Source organism: Gossypium arboreum, chromosome 5, assembly GCF_025698485.1.
Source record: "Gossypium arboreum isolate Shixiya-1 chromosome 5, ASM2569848v2, whole genome shotgun sequence".
Classification (NCBI taxonomy): domain Eukaryota; kingdom Viridiplantae; phylum Streptophyta; class Magnoliopsida; order Malvales; family Malvaceae; genus Gossypium; species Gossypium arboreum.
This window is the reverse complement of record NC_069074.1, coordinates 45,408,550-45,430,145: the sequence shown is the minus strand read 5'-3', so window position 1 is coordinate 45,430,145 and position 21,596 is coordinate 45,408,550. Positions and strand designations below refer to the sequence as shown.

Genomic DNA, 21,596 nt, shown 5'->3' with positions numbered 1-21,596 from the left:
TTTGACATATCAAATCAAATGGTGTGGTCTTGACATGCATAATCAAGCAAGTTCTAGAATAACAGTTCAATACTGACGCACTCAAAGCAATAATAAAAGTGAGCATGAAAGAATTAATAGATACTCAAAAGGCTCAAAAATCTCACAAGAATTATGGCTTTTTGATGTTTAAACTTGTGAATTCCAACTCAAAGTAATACCTAAACTTTGGGGAAACAACCTAAAATTTTAGATTCTTAAAAATCAACTTATCATGTTTGATTCTCTTAATGTCTTAAAGCTTAAACAATCAATGCATAAATGCATAAATGCATATGTTTTAATTTAAGATATATCAATCAAAATCATAAATCAATCAAAATTTATCCTGAATATGATATGAGAGCTTTTCAAGAGAACAAGGCAGTTATTCAGGGATTTTTCTAATAATGAAATGAATACCCCTCCCCCCACACTTAAGATGTACATTGCCCTCAGTGTACAAAGATAGATATATATAAAAGAATGTCAAAATAAGATAGGGAGAGAAGTGAAACTTCCTGAGTGATGAATGGATTTCCTTGAATTGGAGTTTCGGAGAATAATCAGTGTGAGGGTGGTGGAGGATACTCCGGTAGTGGTAGAGGTTCATTAGTCCATAAGTCCTGCGCCAAAAGAATATTATATCTGAAATTGGTTATGGTCATGATCGAGCAGGACATGACAGTTGTGGAGAACCTTTCCCAGTGGAGTTTCGAGTCCCTGAGTAATAGTGAGCTTTAGAGCTTTTTATAATTGTTACGACATCAGGAACTCTTTTAAAAAGTATATAAGGAAGAATGATTACTTGGTAGGAAATAGCCAGAATTCAAAATTGTTAAATAAAAATTATAAATCCTAATAAAAATAAGATGAAAGAAAAATAAAAAGTAGTCTTAAAATAAAATAAAAGTAAAAACATAAAATAATAAATAAAAGTTTTTAAACATCTTCATCGCTAGATGGTTCGCGAGGTGCGGGTGGCGATGAGATGTGGAGGTGCTAACAGATCTGCTGTAGAGTAACATCAATGTTGTCAAATCATTGAAAACACTGCTGCTCGAATCGAGTGAGGCATTCAGAAATGTCAGCATATGAAGCCGCCGCATGAACTAGACGAAAGGGTGGTGGTGGCTAAGATAGTGGTCCTCATGCTGTGGGGGGACATCATCAGTAATGTCCTCGGGGGCGTCCTCCTCGGTAGATTGGGTGAGACGATATTGACAAGGGTTGGTTCCTTGGCACTTTTCGATCATCCTCATGCTTAGCATGCTCAAGATGCCTTGTGGAGACATCTGGCCAATGAGGGTCAGGGATGATTCCTAGGCCGCGGTGTTGAGGAGCCCGAAGTGTCAAGCCAACCGAGTAACATAGGGGCCAATGGTGATGACCCCCTTCCTATTCTGCTCCGTCTGGTGTTGAATGGCGAGGGCAATGAAATAGGCAAGGTCAATGACGTGCCCGTGCGACATACACCATAGAAAGTAGGTGTCGTGAGTGTTGACGATGCCAGTGCTCTCTCGCCTTCCTGTTAATGTGTGAGCCAAATTGGCGTGTAGGTACCTCAGAGATGGAGGGAGAACCGATGCTTTGAAGCGGCTAGGATTATAGGTGGCTGAACCTGGTACTAGTGTGTCCCAGCACCGTGAAGGAGAACGATGGATATGACGGTTGAGAGTATCTACGTCATTCTTCTCCTTGAACTCCTCCGTATATAGGCCTAATACAGTATCGAATTTTAGGACGCTTAGCTGGTGGACTAATTAGCCTAGGTGAAATTGCACCATGCCGAGATCACCATAGTTCGTCATTACTGTCTAAAGATGAAACATTGAGCATAGTTCCATCGTGAGCTCGAGATATGTTGGCTCGATGATCCCAAAGAAAATCTCCCAAGGATCGATGGTTAAGAGGGCCCGAATTGCATCAGCTAACTGAACTTGTTTTATTGCAGCCCAATCGATGCAGCGGCCCGCAATTAAAGGTTGAGCCTGGAGTATTTGAAAAAGTTCTTCTTGAGGCCCGATGGGGAATTGCAGGAAACGGTGGTGAATTTTCGCGGTAGGATCCGAGGAAGATGGCGCTCTCTTTCTTTTCTTTGAAACAGGGACAGTGGTCTTCTTTTCTCGTGAAGACGACATTGCATACATGTAATATAAAGAATAATAATAGTAGGTAAACGAATTTGAAAAGGAAAAAACCATGAATTTAAACTAACAATTTTAGCCAAAACTACTAATACTAACCAAACACAACCAAAATAATCAATTTGATTGCCTAATTTCGTGACATTGGCATGGTAATAGCTTGAGAATGAGCATAGTAATGTTTTGGGTATGACAATAGAATGAGGTTTCCCTAATAACTCAATTTAACACGAAATGTATGATAAATAGCCTAAGAATGCAAATTAAATGATAGAATAATGAGAAAAATGAAAAATAGTATGAGAAAAATGAAGATTATTTTGATAATAAGCATTAGAAATAAGTAAAATAGAAGTGAAAGGAGTAAACAAATGCTAAGGGAGAGAGATTGAGTGTCAAAAATGGTGTGGGAAGCGACGCACAGGCGTGTCAGGGAGGGCATGTAGACTTGTAGTGGCTAGGGTTAGGGTTTTTGGGTGAAGAAGGCAATGAATAGTGCAATTTATTTATAGATTTTGGGGCATACGGCCAGGTAACATGCCTGTGTTCCACAATTTCAGCCCGTGTGATTCGCGAATTTTGAATTTGGGCTCGTCTGACAATTGTCCCATGCCCGTGTTCCTTGGGCGTGTTCGTGTGCACGGTTGTATCTCACGGCCATGTCTGGCATTGTTCGCTTCTCCAACACCCGTGGTAATTTAACAGGTTCAACCACGGCTGCTTGGCACGGGCGTGTCGCACGCCCGTGTTAATTTGACAGGTTTGGCCGCGGTACAGGCGTGTCGCATGCCCGTGTTGTTTTGGCAGGTTTGCCCAAGGCCAAGTTGCACAGCTGTGGTGATTTATCGTAACCCGTGCTAGGAAAAATCTTTGCCCTGTTTCCACACGGCCTAAGGCACGCCCGTAGGATAGGTCATGTCTGTGTGGGAAACTTGTATTCAAGAGCTCTGTTAGTAAGTTAGGTGTTAAACACTAAAATTTAAAGAAGTTAATACAGTTAGCGCTCGGGTTGCCTCCCGAGAAGCGTTTATTTATAGTCTAAGCTCGACTTACCTCTCCATTGAATGGTCATGGTGGTTCGAGGAGTTTATACTCCTTATTCCTGCTATCATTCTCATCAAAATAAGATTTTAGACGAGTGTTGTTTACCTTAAAAGTGCCAAACTTGGGATGACTTACCTCGACTGTACCGAATGAGAAAATGCTAAGTACCGTAAGAGGGATTTCTTCATTTGGTTTGGTAGTGACAAGTGAGGATCTACGGCATCTAATAATACTTTATCTCCAACCTTAAGTTGATTTGGGAAGGTATTGAGCTTGTTCTGGCATAGTTTTGGTTTATTGTGTGTTCTCGGTTTATGCATCTGCCATTCATCTAGCTCCTCAATTTGTGGCCTGTGATCTTCATGAATAGGTCCTCTGCTACTGCTTGATAATGGCTCATGTACTTTCTTCAAACCCATTTCCTGCAAAGTAGGTTGTACCATATTGTCAGTTTTAACCATAGTGGTAATCCATAGTGAGGACACCTTCGCAGTAGGTCTTTGTATCTCTCCCATCCATCATAAAGAGTTTCTAAGTCTATCTGCACAAACATAGAGATATCATTACATAATTTGGTTGTTTTAGCTGGCAGAAAATATTTTAATAAAAATTTTTCGGTCATTTGTTCCCAAGTAGTAATTGACCCTCGTGGTAACGAGTTCAACCATTGTTTAGCTTTGTTCCTCAATGAAAAAGGGAATAACCGAAGACGAATGGCATCGTTAGAAATGCCATTAATTTTAAATGTACAGCAAAATTCTAGGAAATTTGCCACGTGAGTGTTTGGATCCTCATCCTGTAAACCATCAAACTGAACAAATTGTTGTATCATTTGAATAATGTTAGGTTTTAGTTCAAAATTATTTGCAGCAGTAGCAAGCCTAAGTATTCTTGACTCAGTTCCTATTAAAGTAGGTTTAGCATAATCATACATAGTACGAGGAGCAGGATTTTGATTTGCTAGTTCAACAGGTATCGCAAGAGGTAGCTGATTGTCTTGGTTTTCAGCCATCTCCTCGGTTGGGTTTGAATATCGTTCTCTTGCTCGTTTTCTGTGTATCTCAAGCTTCACCTTATTTCTCTTTGGTTTCTGTGAACTATGCGATCGATTTCTTCATCAAAAAGTAGTGGTCCTGACGGGTTTCTTCTAGTCATAAACTATAAAAACCTGCCAAGAGAAAGAAAAAGTAAATTAATAAATAATAAAAAAATAAAATAGAATTAACTTGCAAGAAAAATAAATGGCTAAAGTAATAAAAATTGAGCATTCCTAATATCTTAGTTCCCCGGCAACGATGCCAAAAACCTGATCGTGATTTTTGTGTGACAGGTTTTAAATATTTATAAAGAATCGTTGTTGATACTAACTATTATCACAATGTAGGCAAGTGTACCTATCGAACAGCAGTACAGTTTTAGCAAGACCGGATTGTCGAACCCAAAGAAACTAAAAGTACTAGTACTAACTTTCTTTTTATTATCTAGCCTAAGAATAAGGGGGTTTGGTTTAACTAACTAATTAACTAAACCAAAAATTCACAAAAAATAGAATTGGGGGATTACTTTTGGAAAACGATTGAATTAAGACAATACCTAATGAAGAATCCACCTAGACTTCACTTGTTATTCTGACTACGAATCGGACGATTTATTCATTTAACTTGTTCCATAGAGATCCCTAAGTTACGTTATTATCCCTATTCAATACTAATAATGTCTAATCCCTAGATTGAAAAATTGAGACTTTTCTCTAATTAACACCCTAGGGTTGCATTAACTCGATCTATGGATCCCCTTATTAGGTTTCACCCTAATCTGGCAAAATCTTGTCACCCTAGCTCTAGGCGCGCAATCAACTCCTCTTAATTATGACAATTGTACTCTTAGACAAGGTCTATTCCTCCTCTGAATAAAAGCTTAACTTGAATCAATATCCTGGAATATCAAAACAAGAATTAAGAATACATAATTAAGAACAAGCCAAATATTTATCATACAATTCAGAAAATAATAACAAGATTTGTCTTAGGTTTCATTCCCCTTTGGTATTTAGGGGATTTAGTTCATAACTAAAAAGGAAAACATCTTAGAAGAATAATGAATACAAAACATTAAGAAAACTCAAAACTCCTGGAGGGAAATTGAGGGGAGATCTTTAGTCTTGATGGTGAATTCGGCTTCTGAGATGGATCAATCAGCTTCCCTTGAGCAGTTCTGTAATATCCCGAATTAGGGCCTAATCGGAATAGTGGTTTCGTGACCATAAATCCGAGATAGAAATAATTATTTTATAATTATTTTGAGGTTTATGATATGATTGCATGATTGTGTGAAAATTTCGTGATGAAATTCTATGCCTAAAGTGCTTAAATTGAAAGTAGGGACTAAATCGAATAAGTTGCAAAACTTGCATTCTAGAAGTTTTAGTATGAAATTGTTTTGGAATATTAATGAGGAGGTCTTAAATAGCAATTTGACCAATTTTAAGTTCATGGACAAAATTAGGACATGGAAGGAATTTTTGGAAAGTTTAGTAGTAAGGGTATTTTGGTCATTTAGTTATTAAAATGAATTAAAAACAAAATTAAAAGCCAATTTTTGTCCATCTTCTTCATTAGGCCGAAATTTAAAGGGTTCTCCATAGCTAGGGTTTGTTTCAAGCTTCCAAGCTCCATAGTAAGTGATTCCAAGCCCGTTTTTAATGATTTTTACGTTTTGAGATCCAGTAACTCGATAAAGCTTATGTTAGCAATAATTTAACCTAGGGTTTATATTTAGAAAAATACCCATAGGTGAAATTTGTGTATTTTGATGTTTTATGATAGAATATGAAGTTTTAAATTATGTTAGACAACTTGTACTACTCGATTTTAAGCAAAAAGCGAGTAAAAGGGCTTAATCGGTAAAAATACCTAATAGTCACAAGTACATGTTAGAGTGAGAATTTGATGTTGCCATAGAAGAGAAAAGTGATCAGCATGTTGTAAAACATAAGAATAAGGAATAAAGTTTAATCCCGAGCCTAGGGGCAAAAATGTAAATATGCAAAAGTTTAGGGGTAAAATTGTAATTTTTCCAAAATTTGAGTTAAGGATTAATTTGATAATGTGAGTATTAAATAAGTTAAATGTGTTATTTTAGATCAAGAAAGACGTGGAATCGACCTCAATCGAGGAAAAGAAAAGATTGTGGACTAAATTGCAAAATCTTTGTATTTTGGTACCAAGGTAAGTTCATGTGTAAATAATGTAGCATAATTGTTATTTTTAAGTTATTGATATTAATTATATGTTATGCTAAATTTCATTATGAAATGTATGCTTTATGGTTAATTTCAAATAATATGTAAATTATGTGAACTACTTGTTAAATATCATTGTTACCGAGTATTGATTTCGGCATTCTACGGAAGACGGCAAGGATAAGTGTTCGAGGAAAAAGCCTGTTTGAACCTTAGGAATAGATTAGGATACAAGTGACATGTCACTAGGATGGTTGAGCATCCGAACTCGTTGAGTTGAGTCCGAGTTCACTTATGGATGCGAATGTCCGAACTCGTTGAGTTGAGTCCAAGTTCGTGAGATGTAACTAGGCATCCGAACTTGTTGAGTTGAGTCCGAGTTCACTTATGGATGCGAACGCCCGAGCTCGTTGAGTTGAGTCCGAGTTCGCTTATGGGCGGGTTACATGATTGCTTGATTGAATATGTGGCACTTATATGCAAATTATCCATGTATCCGAATTATATTCCGATGTGTTCAACGGGTAAAGTTCTACTCAAATGGAGGAATATTCGAGATGTAAAGAGACGTATTGGTAAGTGATGTGAAATGGATATCTTGGACAGGTATGTATTTAACCCTCGGGTTGAGTATTGATACAACCACGATAAGGTAATAAGATGATGAAAAATGATTAAAAATGTGTGATGTGTTTTAGTGATACATGCTAATGTTGATTGGTATGACTGTTTGTTAAGTTACTTATTATTTGCATATGAACTTACTAAGCATTTATGCTTACTCCCTCCTTCTTACTCATTGTAGTTTTGGACAAGCCAGTTCAGGAGTCGGGATAGGTCGAAGGCTCAGTCACACTATCCGGAAGATTTTTGGTAAATGGCTTGTAAATTTAAGTATGGCATGTATAGCAATATACTTATTTTGTGTAAATGATCTTATGATATGGTGACAGAATGGTTGAGAAAATATTTGATAATGATAAATTATGAAAATGGTAAGTTTAGATTATGTTTGATGTTAAGGAAAATTATTAAGATACTTGGTGCATAAAAACTCATAAGAGGGATGAAATTTGCCATAAACAGAATACTGCAGCAACACTGACGCGAGTTTGAAAATTTACAAAAAAATCATAGAAATTGAATTTGGTGATGGATTACATATAAAATTGAAGATTATTATGTCTAGTTTCACATGAAACAAATGAAACAGGTAAAGGAATTATATGTTAGAAGATATTTGAATTTTAGTGAAACAGGGTCATAGCAGTTTCTGAATCCCCTGTTCCTACTTTAGAAATTCACCATAAATTGTAAAGATATAATTAGGTGGTATATTTTATACCCTCAGAATCCTTATTTAGTTTAGTTTTAGGAGAAACAAACCTTATAGTCATATTAATTTTGTACAGAGAGAAATGTGGTTCGTAGTAAACAGAGGTCAGACCAGTCAAGTCCTGAAACAGGGGTAACTTTAACTAATAAACTGTACTAATTGGCCTAACCAAAAATTTTATAAAAAAATTAGTAGATAGGTATATGAGTCTAGATTCAGGAAAAATTTACGGATCTTGATTTTGAGTTTCGTAACTCGAGATATAATTTTTCTTGTGACTGTGACGCAAGTAGCTTAAAAGCTGTGAATGTAGAAACAAATAATCCAAAGTTCTAAAAATGTTAAACTAAGCTTAGTAACACCTCATACTCGACTCCGGCGACGGTCTCGGGCGTGGGGGCGTTACAAGTTCCCTGCCTCCTTCTCTCTGTGTGTCTTTTTTCTTCCTCCTCTAGGGTGTATTTATAGGCTTTGGAATGCCTAAGAACCCTCGAAATTAGCCTTTTCCGAATTGGACTCAACTTGGGCTCGGCAGGGACACGCCAGTGTGCAATTACTTCAGGTCGTGCTCGAACCTGTTAGAATGGAACAGGCGTGTGTTCTACCCGTGTGAGTCATGCTTCGATTCTGCCAAATTGACACGGCTGTGTGGTCTGCCTGTGTGAGGAATTCCAGGCCATGTTGATTTCGTACTTTGGCCCATTTTCTCCCTTTTTGGCCCTTTTCTCGTTCCTTTCGCTCTCCTAAGTATAAAACATGAAATTAAGGCATTAGGAGCATCGAATTCACCAATTCTAAGGAAAAATCATCCATAAAATGTGTTAAGCATGGGTAAAAATATGTATAAATTACGGTTTATCAGCCAGCTTATTCTGTAGTATGGCTAAGCAAACTGCATTTAGCTCCACATGTGACGCATCATCCAACTTCCACTTATTTGTTAAAAGCTCCTTTAAGAATTTGACTGTATTTGGCATCTGCAAAAGTGCTTCAATAAACGGTAGATTAATATGTAACTTCTTTAATAATTTAAGGAATTTACCGAATTGTTCTTCTGTGCGGTCTTTCCTTGTGGCGTTTGGGTATGGCACACAAGGTTTGTATTCTTTACTTACCGGTTTCTGGTCATTGTGGTCCACTTCACCCTTACCTTTACTTACCACAATTTCTTGTCTCAGTTCTGGTTCAGGCACAACTAACCCTTCCTCATCTTGAATGGTAATTGCATTGATTTGCTCCCTTGGGTTAGATTCAGTGTTACTCGGCAGGCTACCTTGTGGTCGTTCAGATATCAATTTAGTGAGCTAACCTATCTGATTTTCAAGCCCTTGGATCGATGCTTGTTGATTCTTAAGTGCTGTCTCGGTACTCTAAAAAGGAGTTTCTGACACCGAGATGAATTTTGTTAGCATCTCCTCGAGGTTCGGCTTTTTCTCTTGCTGGTAGGGTGGTTGTTGAAAGCCTGGAGGTGGTGGTCTCTGGTTCCCTTGGCCTCCCCATAAGAAATTTGGGTGGTTCCTCCAACCTGCATTGTAAGTATTACTATAAGGATTATTTTAAGATCAAGGATTATTACCCATGTAATTTAACTGCTCATTCGCCATGTTATGGCCATAGGGTGGGTATTCTGAATTGCTTGATCCACCTCCACTTGCTTCGCACTACATTACTGGGTGAACCTGTGAAGAACCAATTAAACCGTCAATTTTTCTGTTCAAAATTTCTACTTGATTAGAGAGCATGGTGACCAAATCAACGTTAAAAATGCCGGTTGTTTTTGTTGGTTTTGTTTTCATGACTTGCCACTGATAATTATTTAGTGACATCTTTTCTATAAATTCATAAGCATCCTCAGGTGTCTTATTATTGATAGTTCCACCAGCGGCTTCGTCAATCATATACCGAGTCGAAGAATTCAGGCCATTATGAAATGTTTGAACCTGTAGCCAGAGTGGTAACCCATGGTGAGGGCATCTTCGCAAGAGGTCCTTGTATCTTTCCCATGCATCATAGAATGTTTCTAAATCCATTTGCACAAAAGAAGAGATATCATTATGTAATTTAGTTGTTTTAGCCGGCAGAAAATATTTTAATAAAAACTTTTCGATCATTTGTTCCCAAGTAGTGATTGACCCTCGTGGTAACGAGTTCAACCACTGTTTAGCTTTGTTCCTCAATGAAAAAGAAAATAACCGAAGGCGAATGGCATCATCAGAAATGCCATTGTTTTGAAAAGTGTCACAAAACTCTAAGAAATTGGCCAAGTGAGCATTGGGATCCTCGTCCTGCAAACCATCAAACTGAACAAACTGTTGGATCATTTGAATAGTGTTAGATTTCAGTTCAAAATTATTTACAGCAACAGCAGGCCTAACTATGCTCGATTCAGTTCTTGTTTAAAGAAGGTTTAGCATAATCATACATAGTACGTGGAGCAGGATTCTGATTAGCAACAATCGTAGGAGGTAGCGGATTTTCTTGGTTTTCAGCCATCTCCTCAGTTGTGGTTGAAAAATCGTCCCCTTGCTCTTCCTCTATGTATCTTAAGCTTTGCCTTATTTCTCTTTGGTTTCTGCGAACTGTGCGATCGATCTCACTATCAAACAGTAATGGTCCCGACGGGTTTCTTCTAGTCATACACTATAAAAACCTGCCACGAACGAATAAAAGAAAAATTAGAAAAGAAAATAAAAATTTAAATTGCAAATAAAGTAGAATGGCTAAACTAATAAAAATCGAGTGTTCCTAATATCTTAGTTCCCTGGCAACGATGCCAAAAACTTGATACGTGATATTCGCGATAGGTTTTAAAAATTTATAATTAAGTGTTCTTGAAACTAACTATTATCACGATGAAGCCAAGTGTACCTATCGAACAGTAGTATAGCTTTAGCAAGACAGGATTGTCGAACCCAAAGAAACCAAGAGTACTAGTAATTACTTTCTTTTTATTATCTAGCCTAAAAATTAAGGGATTTGTTTATCTAAACTAATTAACTAAACTAAGAGTGCACAGAGAGAAATTGGGAAAAAGCTTTTGGGAAAATTCGATTGATTAAGACAATACCCAAGGAAAAATCCACCTAGACTTCACTTGTTATTTGACTCTGAATCAGACGATTTATTCAGTTGACTTGATCCGTAGAAATCCCTAAGCTATATTATTATCTCTCTCGAGACTAATAACGTCTAACCCTAGGTTGGTTAATTGAAATCTCTTTCTAATTAACACCCTAATGTTGCATTAACTCGATCTATTGATCCTCTTATTAGGTTTCACCCTAATCCGGAAAAATCTTATTACCCTATCTCTAGGCGTGCAATCAACTCCGCTTAATTATGACAAATTTACTCTTAGACAAGGTCTCTTCCTCCTCTGAATAAGAGCATTAACTCGAATCAATATCCTGGAATATTAAAACAAGAATTAAGAACACATAATTAAGAACAAGTCAAATATTTATCATACAATTCAGATAAAAGAAAACATCTCAGAAGAATAATGAATACAAAACATAAAGAAAACCCAAAACCCCTGAATGGAAATTGAAGGGAGATCTTCATTCTTGATGATGAATCAGACTTCTGAGACGCACCAATCGGCTTCCCTTGAGTAATTCCTTGCCTCCTACTCTGCGTCTCCCTTCTAAGTGCCTCCCCAGGTGTTTAAATAGGCTCTAGAATGCCTAAGAGCCCTCAAAATTGGCTTTTTCTGAATAAGGATATACTTGGGCACAGCGGGGACACGCCCGTGTGCGATTACTCCAGCCCGTGGTCAAGGCTGTTGAATAGGCACAGGCGTGTAGTCTACCCGTGTAAGTCGTGCTTTAATCATGCCAAATGGACACGGCCGTGTGACACGCCCGTGTGAGGAAGTCCAGGCCGTGTTGATTTCCCATGTGGGTCTATTTTCTCCATTTTCGGCCCGTTTCTCGCTCTTTTTACTCTTCTATGCTCACCTAAGTATAGAACATGAAATTAAAGAATTAGGAGCATCGAATTCACCAAATCTAAGGAGAAATCATCCATAAATGTGCTAAGCATGGGATAAAAATATGTTTAAATTACTGTTTATCATACACCAAATAAGTACCAATCCCATGTCCCCAACATGGTCTTACATGAATCCACATCTCATCACCAATGACATGTCCCAAACATGGTCTTACACTGGCACACATGTCTTAGACATGGTCTTACACTAGCATATATATCATCGCCGATGCCATGTCCCAGACATGGTCTTACACTGGCACACATATCATCACCGATACCATGTCTCAGACATGGTCTTACACTAGCACATATATCATCACCGATGCCATGTCCCAGTTATGGTCTTACACAGGCACTTTTAGTACGGTGTCACGACATCCAAGTCCTAAGTATTCTTTTGGATCACCCGGGCTTCTGAGACACGAGGTTATCACTAAACTTCCAATGAATCATCACAAGTCAATTTCATTAAGGCATACATACACGCATCATATCATGTCAAATAGTAAATACGTAATCGTGGAGTTGTTGAATTACTTACACACAACTTATCTCAGTACAATATATGGCAAATTTACGATTTAGTCCTCAACCTTGCCTTTTCTTCGGTCAAGGTCTATCCCTCGTCCTTCTTGATCTATAATAGCACATTTAGCTTATTTAATACAAGCATTATTCATTTGACTCCAAAAATCACGATATGGTAAAATTACAATTTTGCCCTAAAATTTTACAAAATTACAAAATTGCCCCTAGGCTCTTAAAATCAAAAGTACTAATTTTTCTCATTATTTAAGCCTAGCTGAATCATTTTCCCTCTTATACCAACCCAAAATTTTCATTTATTCACACATTTACACATAGTTTCTACAACTTTTACAATTAGGTCCTTTTTATCAATTTCACCAAAAACCACCTAGTAAAAGTTGTTTATTACACCTCAAACCTCCATATTCTTCCATTAGACATCAAAGCACAAGCATGTCATTCATGGGTATGTTCTTAAACATGAACCCTAACTCAAATTAAGGGTAGAAATAGCTAAATCAATCTACGAGGGATTTCAAAAATATAAAGAACATTAATAATGGGGCTAGCACTTACTTTGAGCTTGAAAGATGAAAGAAACCCTAGCTATGGGGTCTTGTGAAATTCGGCCAAGGAGGATGAGGATGGACACAAATTTTGACTATTTTTCCCTTTTAATTCTTTTATTAACCAATGGACCAAAATGCCCTTCCATTATAACTTTGATATTTTATCCCTCACATGTCCATTTTTGTCCATAATGACATATAATGGTCTAATTGTCAAATAAGGACTTCAAATTTCAAATCTCATCACAAGTAAGCCTTTAAATCAACTAGAACACATTTTTTCACTTATTGCAATTTAGTCCTAATAACTCAATTGGACACCTTATCGAAAAAATTTCTTATCGATATTTTTACACAGGTATGCATATATATCATGGACCTCGTAACATCTATAAGATAATTATTTCTATCTCAAATTTGTAGTCTCGAAATCACTATTCTGACTAGGCCCTAATTCGGGATGTTACACACTTTTTTTTTCAGTTTTACATTATTATTAATTTTTACTTTTAAATGTTATATGACAAGGTTCTATTTCTTTAAAATTCTCATTTTTAATTTTAGCTACATAAGAATTGGTGCGTTATTTAACAATTAAATTAACAATTTTAATAACAAAAGGACTTATTTGATATAACATTGATAGTTTAGATATGTAATTAGTGTTGGAAAATTGATTAAGAAAGAAATTTTTACAGTAACAGCTAAAGTTTTAAGTTTTTCAAAATTGAGCCCTCTTATGATATTTGTAGTAATAAACCCTAATTGGAATAATACCTATGCTTTGTATGAGACAGATTTAGTTGATCCTAGCTTTCAATCGAACGACCTTCTCCACTATTCTTGTACCATGAATTACACCAAGTGTGGGCTCAAGCAAAACGAAACAAATCACAGAAAAGGAAATGATTTACTTACTTCCAGTAGAAGACTAAGTTCTCTCTAAAAAGAATAGGTTAAGACTGTAATTCCTAAAAAATAGAATTTATTCTAAGTAAATAAATCCCCACTAATTTTTGACAGAATAACAATAACTCTAATAATATATGGAGTGTGATTTTAGGTCAATCGTCGCTCTCTATTTATAAGGAAAGGTACAAGAATCCTGGTTGAACAATGCTTTGATAAATTATACTATTTAAATAGAAAATACACTCCCATTCTAACTAGAGTGGGGAGGGGTGGCACACCCTTGATAATATTCCTAGGGTTGTCACCCCTTGTGTTCACACATGGGCTAAGATGTGCCTCTCATGTACGGGGTCAAATTATATTTGATTTCTAGACTTTTGACCCAACACTTTATAAATTAAACCAACCCAATAGTTATTTTATATTTCCCAAAATAAATATTATTTATTCAATTAATTTAATTAACTAAATTAATTTCTCAAATAGATAATTTTTCAACTTTATTCTCATTTCGTTAAAGTCATGACAACTTTACCATAAAAGAATCTATGAGAAAATGTATTTAATGTCTTTATTCAACAAATTCATAACTAATTAATTTAATTCCATTTTTGAACTCCAATTATTTAATTATTATTAATTAAATAATAATTCAAAAACCTTAAACTAATTCCCAAGTCATTTCTATACTCGATGAGAAAACGCATTCACCGTGAATTCAATCTATTTCTATTACTTCATTATTTCCATTCATTTATATTCATTTGGTTCTATATGCAATTTTTTTCTTGTTTCAACGAGCTAGCAAAGGGACCAATTGAACATATATAAGTAGGGCTTAAATAATTTATAATTAAGTTTCAACTTTTGCCTATTAATTATTAACTTATTTAGTTATGAAATCATTCCAATATAGTATAGTTTTCCTTATTATATACCATTACAAAAGCTACTTAATAAGTGTCTATCCAATGATCTTGTCATAAGTGCGTTAACTTAATAGGATATCCTTTATCTCTTTGGGCTAAATTCATTCTCTTAGTGTGATCCTATTTTACCTTATAATAACCATTACTTTTTCCTTCATGAAAAGTCAAATACTATCAAATATTAATTAAATCATTTATCACAAAGGCAAATGACCCATGGTCATGTTTTTTTTCAGCTATCATGTAATGTCGATGAGAGAATATCACTTACCTTTTAGTAGGGCTATAAATTCCACTATTGTGGAATGATGCTACATACTGCAGAAGTTGTATACCAAACATTCTAGCTTTTGGTTTCTTATCTATTTGAACTTAGGCTTTCACTTACATCAAAGTATATGAGTCATGCATATATAGTCCATTATCCACTCAAAATTAAGGTATGCCACACTATGAATGTCACAAGTGAATAAATCTATAAACAAATCTAGGATTTGTTCTACTTACGTTTTTTTTTTATATATTTCCAATCCAATCAGTCATGCCTATGTATCTATCTTCTGGGAGTCAATCACTCCAATACTTAAGATAATATATCTCCCCAATTGGACTTGATGGACGACATAGTAGTCTTTCAATCGATTTACTCGTTTCTGATTAGACTAAGAACATGTTTGAATTATAACATGTTTGAATTATCTACTAATATAAGCTCTCTTTTCGTATTGTGATCCTACCATGCACGTAATATCACTCAATATTAGTTAAACTTTATATAATCTGTGAACCAATATTTACTTCTATTTTGATTTTCATGAAAAACCATTTAAGATAAAATTCAAAGAATATTAATGTAATTAATAGATATTTTCCTAAACCAATTTGTTTGTATTAGAGATGCACAACTTTTATGAGGTTGGTAATAGACCGAGAAGGGCTATAAATAGTTGGGAGATGATTCTCAGGGATGATTTTCTTCTTGAAATTGCTTCATTTTCTTCCATTCTTCTTCTTCTTTGGTAGCTTGAAAGAGTAGCCATGGAAGGTTCTGCATGGAGTAGACTTTGTAAGGACGAAGCTAGGGAAGCAGAGAAAATAACAAGCAGATAAGGTTATTAACCCTTCTGTGTACATAAGAGTTAAAAAATGAAGTTATGGAGCTTAAGAACTGTTTTAAAGGTTCTATATGTTATAAAAGTTTAAGATTTTAAGATATAACGTAAATTTAACTAGTAGGTTTTGGTTGTAAGTTGCTGCTAGGAGAATGAAAGCTCTGGTGCTCGTGAAAATGAATAAGCTATGGGAACGAAAAGGATTTAGGTGAGTTCCAAACCTAACCTGTTGTTAAGGTCTATACTATTTAAGTAGGTCATGGTTGCATAAGTATGAAACATGATAATATGAGCATACATTGCACGAATGTGGGAGATCTTGAGCGACTAGAGGAAGATAGGATGGGAATAAGGAGAGAACCCATTAGTTACCACCTCGGGTGAAGCTCTAGACCTTGTGGAGGGAACACTTCAGTGTTCGAGCATCAATATTAGATGGTGTAAATGACTTAATAAGAGGAGGATATGGGAAATGAAACAATAGAATGGTATTTACCGCAACGATGATATCGATTGGTCCTTCGGGGCGACACTGTGACAACGGTATATAGTGTAAGACAATAGATAAAGGAGGCTATAACAGTTTGGTATGAAGTATGTAGCGTAAGACCATGGATGAAAGATGTCATGACGACATGGTATAAGGTATAAGGTATACAATGTAAGACCATAGATGAAAGATGCTATAGCAGCCAGGTATGATGTGTAAGACCATGGATGAAAGACTCCATGCCATCATAAGTTAGTACGCCAGGATAGCGGATCGATGTAAGACCGTGGATGAAAGAATCCATGGCATCTAAAGAGATAGTTCATGAAGACAGTAAATACAGAATAGAGTAAGCACACCGGGACAGTAAACATGAGACAGAGTAAGTCCACTGAAATGGTAAGTACGAGGTAAGCCCACCAAGACAATAAACACTGGTAAGTCTTGTAGGACATAAAGAACGAGGAAAAATAGTATAAGACTATAGCTCAACTAGGGCAACCCTTAAAGTCTTCAATGGAACCGATGCGAAAAATACTTGAAGACCTCAAGTGAAAAGTATATAGCCAGTGTGCCAAGAATGAGAGACCATGTAGGTGGAAGAAGAGTATTTAGAAAATGGCAGGATATATGCAAAAGTTAATAAGACATGGGTAAACATCCAACAAGAATTAGATAAAGATAGGCCTCGCATGAGTTACTTTAATTATGGAAATGAAAGAAGGAAAATTTCCCAAAGGATTTGATAGGAAGAGCCACTAGGGAGAACTCAATAAAATGGTACACGAGAAGGAAATCTCATAAGGGAAATGAGAATTACTAGAATAAGGTTCTGTCTTTGAAAGAATGTCTATCAAGACTATTCCTTTTTGAGGAACATCTATGGCGGGTAAGCAGCCATAAGGATAGCCGTAGGGAGAAAACGAGTAAGTAAGGTAGCACATTCGTGTTATCACGTGGAAGATAATATGTTGGTCTAACAAATCTAACCGACCATCACGTATGATGTAACACCCCAAACCCGACCCAGACGTTATGGCCGAATCTGGAAATGTCACATGAAAGTGTTTTGGAAAACTATTTTGATTCATAAAATCTATTAACTTAGGTCAATAAAAACGTGAAACAATCGAATTGTTTGAATACATGCCTTTATCGCGGAAGCTTTCGAAACCTATATATATTTTTAAAACCCATTTTTATTTATGAAACTTCTTAGTTTATTTTAGGAAAACCATATTTTAGCGTTGCAGATTATGTTCCAAATCACAGTTCAAAACCCAAATTAAAACCAAGAGTCTAAGTCCCTAGTTACATCAAAACTCCCAAAAATAATGAGTAAAGCAAAAGCATTAAGTTCATAACCAAAATGAATGTGGTCGTGGTCACCGTCGAGTCCTCCGCTGTACTGATCCACCTACTGCTGGGGATTACCTGAACAAATAAAACAGAAGGGGTGAGTTTTCGCAAACTCAGTGTGTACATCCCCACAATTTAGCATGCATACAGACAGATCATAGAATACAATCATAATTTGGGCCTGAGCCCTTAACAGATGAGGTGTGGGCCTTGGCCCACTCAAAATAGAATCAGGTATATCATGCATACAGATCAGAATAATAGAAACATGCCCACCAACCCTGCACACCAACTCCGTCCAACCCAACACACCATGTAGGGATAAAATAGACCCACCCATCCCTACACGCCAAATATGGGGATAAAATCGACCCATCTAACCTTACACATCATGAAGTACCGTAATATGGCACATGTCATAATTATGAGGCTTAGCTGCCAGATAACAGGCTTAAGAAGCCTTTTAGATACTTTCTTCACTTTATCAAACCCACCCTAATGCAATGCATCATACAATACGGCATGCTATAATGCAAGTTAATAGTCATACATTTATATTCAGAACAAAACAGATAAACATGCTAAGTATAACACGCTAGTGCATACATTACATAATCAGATCACAATAGTAGGGGTCTAAGATATCCTTACCGACCTTATGACATGTCACAGTCGACTTGCGCGACCCATGCAACTGTACAGTACATTTCAAAAAAATGGGCTCACACACCCATGTGGCCTGCCCGTGTGGCCCACACGGTCCAAATTGGTCTTGGCCTTGTGGATCACATGGCCTGGCCAAAATTCCACATGCCCGTGTGGGCTCACATGCTTGTGTGGCCCATATAGCCCATTTGGCCGTGTCCGTGTCTCACACACGACCTCGCCAGCCATCATACGGCCATGTCTGTAGCGCTCGTGTTATGCACGCATGGCCTGGTTTATCGATCACATGCCCGTGTACTGCCACACAGCCTACCACACGGGCGACCACACACTCGTGTAACATCAACAGAGAACTTTTCAGCTTTTTTCGAATCTCGTTTTCTGTGTAATCAGAGTACACACCTGGATCATTTTCGATGTCGAAACACTTCTGAGCACTCCAAAACCTTCAACGAACAATGGTGATTCCTAGGCTCTTAACTCTTTTAAGAACGATAATCAGTCCCAAACACCGAAGAACCGTAGTAGCACTACAGAACATATTGAATAAGAGACTGAAAGGAGGGTTTGGAAAACAAATTTTATCAAAAGAGAAAAGAGAGATTCAACTCAAAAATTCGGCAGAGAAAGATAGAGAGAACGTCAGAATTTTTCCCAAAAAATAGCCAGAGGTTTCTTTTTCCAAAAAGAGTGTAACCAGATATTATCCCCCCTTGATTTCCTCCCACTAGCTCCATAACCAACTCAACCACTATAGTCTTTGGGTTCAACTGAAACACCCACAAGGCGCCAAGCAAAAATAGAATGCCCATGAATTGACTCGAACTCCAGACCTTCCTTATTCCAACACTCCTCTTTAACCACTAGACCAGCAGGTTGATTCTAACATAAACTTAACAACAATTAAACATAACCTATTGAACTAGATTAAGGCTTTATTTAGAAAAAACATCAAAATTTTCCAAATGCAAGGCTTTAACTGGGGACCTCACACACACACCCAGAACATTTAACCACTAAAGCAGACATGTATTTGTTTGTCATATACTAATAGAATCAGAAATATAAATTTTGGGGCATTACATATGAGATAGGTAAGTTCCCAAGCAAAGGCTAAAGATATGTAAAAAGTAAGTCCATCGAGGACTAGTTTGACCATGGAAGTCTGTCAAGGAAGATATGTTTTAGGGACCTTTAGGCAGAAAGACAAGAAAGCGTTACATGATAGATAGGTGTATAACTTAGTAAAGATAGGACCCACTAATATGGCAAGGTATTTGGATCTCGGACAAGTGGGGAGTTTGATAAAGGAAAGTCTTATAATGAGTCAAACAGCTCAGAGAATCGGGTGGAGTCCACTACCCTGATAAAGAACACTCGCCTCGAGTGAGTAGGGAATTAATTTAAGTTTGTTTTATTTTACATTCGTTACCCTTACGTGATAGGGTTATTTAGGGGCAAAAAAGAAACTCACTAAGTTCATTTGAACTTACAGCAGTCTGGCTGATATTCACAGGAATTGCAAGGATGATCAAATATTTCGATGAGGGACTTAACTAAATCATGGCGAGATTGGGGATCACAGACTTATGGAGTCATGCAAATAGGAAAAGGTTACTATTGGAGGCTTCGCCTAACTATGAGTAACAACGAAGCCAGATAACATACCTAGATCTAGATTTTTAGGATTGATAGTCCTTAGCTAAATTTTAAGAATTTCTTGCAAACAAATAGCCTGGTGAGAAATTGAAACTGTGAGGATCTAAGTATTTAATGGCTTAAGGCCTTAGATGTACGAATTATTATTTTAAAATTTCATTATTTTGGTTTTATTGTTTGTCTGTTTCATAGAAGTTAAGTTAGCAAAACTAAGTATAGGTCCATTTATGACGTTTTATATCCGAATCCGGTGGACAGGTCAGGCATGGGGTGTTACAAGATTATTCAATTAGGACCTCCATTTCATGTGGATTCTAATTGAGTAATAACATTGAGTACTAAAATGTAATCTTAATATGACACCAGGAGTGTTACAAAATTATTTTATTGGGACCTCTATTTCATTAGATTCTAATTAAGTAATAATATTGAGTACGAAAATGTAATCTTAACATGACACTAAGAGTTAATCCTCTAACCTCATCATATTTTCTTCCAGGTATTTGTTTTTATTATTTTTAGCTAATTTTTTTCATTGATTTTTATTTTTATTTCTAGTATTTCTTGCTCTTACTTTCATCTTTGACACTCATTCCAAAGTTAATTGTTAAATATTTGTTCTAGCATAATACTTGTAATCTTGTAACTAATCAACTTTCTTGTGGATCGACCTCAAACTCCCAAGATTTTATCACTTAAATATAACTTGCACTTACACTACAGCAAATTAAGCTTTTAGTGACGTTTTTAGTGGCGTTTGGATCGAAAATGCCACAAAGGTTGAACTTTTAACGATGTTTGTATTGAAAAATGCCACAAATATATACCATTAGTGGTACTAACCAAAAAATACCGTAATAAGTCGTTCTATAGTGGCGTTTGTAGAAATAGTGCCGAAAATAGTACATATTTAGTGGCGTTTTATGCTATGCGCTACAAAGGTACTCCGAATGGTGTAGCGTTAGCGAATTTTTTCCTATAAATATCGTGAAAGGTAAAGAAATAGCAACGTTTTTTCCAAAAGGTTGCTAAAGGTATAACAACAATAGTGGCAGTTTTCCCATAAACGCAACAAAAGGTAAAGGAATAGCGACGTTTTTGCATAAACGCCATAAAAGGTTAAAAGCGATAGCGACATTTTTGTCATAAATGCCACTAAGGGTAAAACAATAGACGTTTTGCCCATAAATGCCGTGAATATTTTTTAATTGTTATTGAAACAATGTCGTTTTGATAGCTGACCCCCAATCCTTATTTCCTCAAATCGTTTTCCCCAAATACCTAATTTAGTTTTTTCCTCAAACCCCTAACTTAGTTTTTTCTTTCTCATCCGTTTATTGCCGGTTGTCTGTCCGGTCATCCGTCTGCTGCATCGCTGTCGACAGTGCATTTGCCATCAATCTCTATCTCCTTCATCGATGCTGCTCTATCCATCGCTACTCAATAGTCCTCTGCTCGTCTGACTCTTGTTTCGAAGCTTGACAATCCTCTGCTCCTTCCATCCTGCTCAGTCTATTCACGTTTCAACGAATCAAGTCAATTCTTTTAACACCTTTGAATTTTAACTCTATAATTTAATTGAAAAATATT

The 21,596-nt window shown here is 36.4% G+C and overlaps 1 non-coding gene across 1 annotated transcript; it reads left to right on the top strand.

Moving 5' to 3' along the window:
• Positions 1-9,742: 9,742 nt before the first annotated feature.
• LOC128293391 (small nucleolar RNA R71) lies at positions 9,743-9,848 on the top strand. Its single transcript, XR_008283574.1, has one exon. It is a non-coding gene; the product is annotated as a small nucleolar RNA R71 (small nucleolar RNA).
• Positions 9,849-21,596: the final 11,748 nt, after the last annotated feature.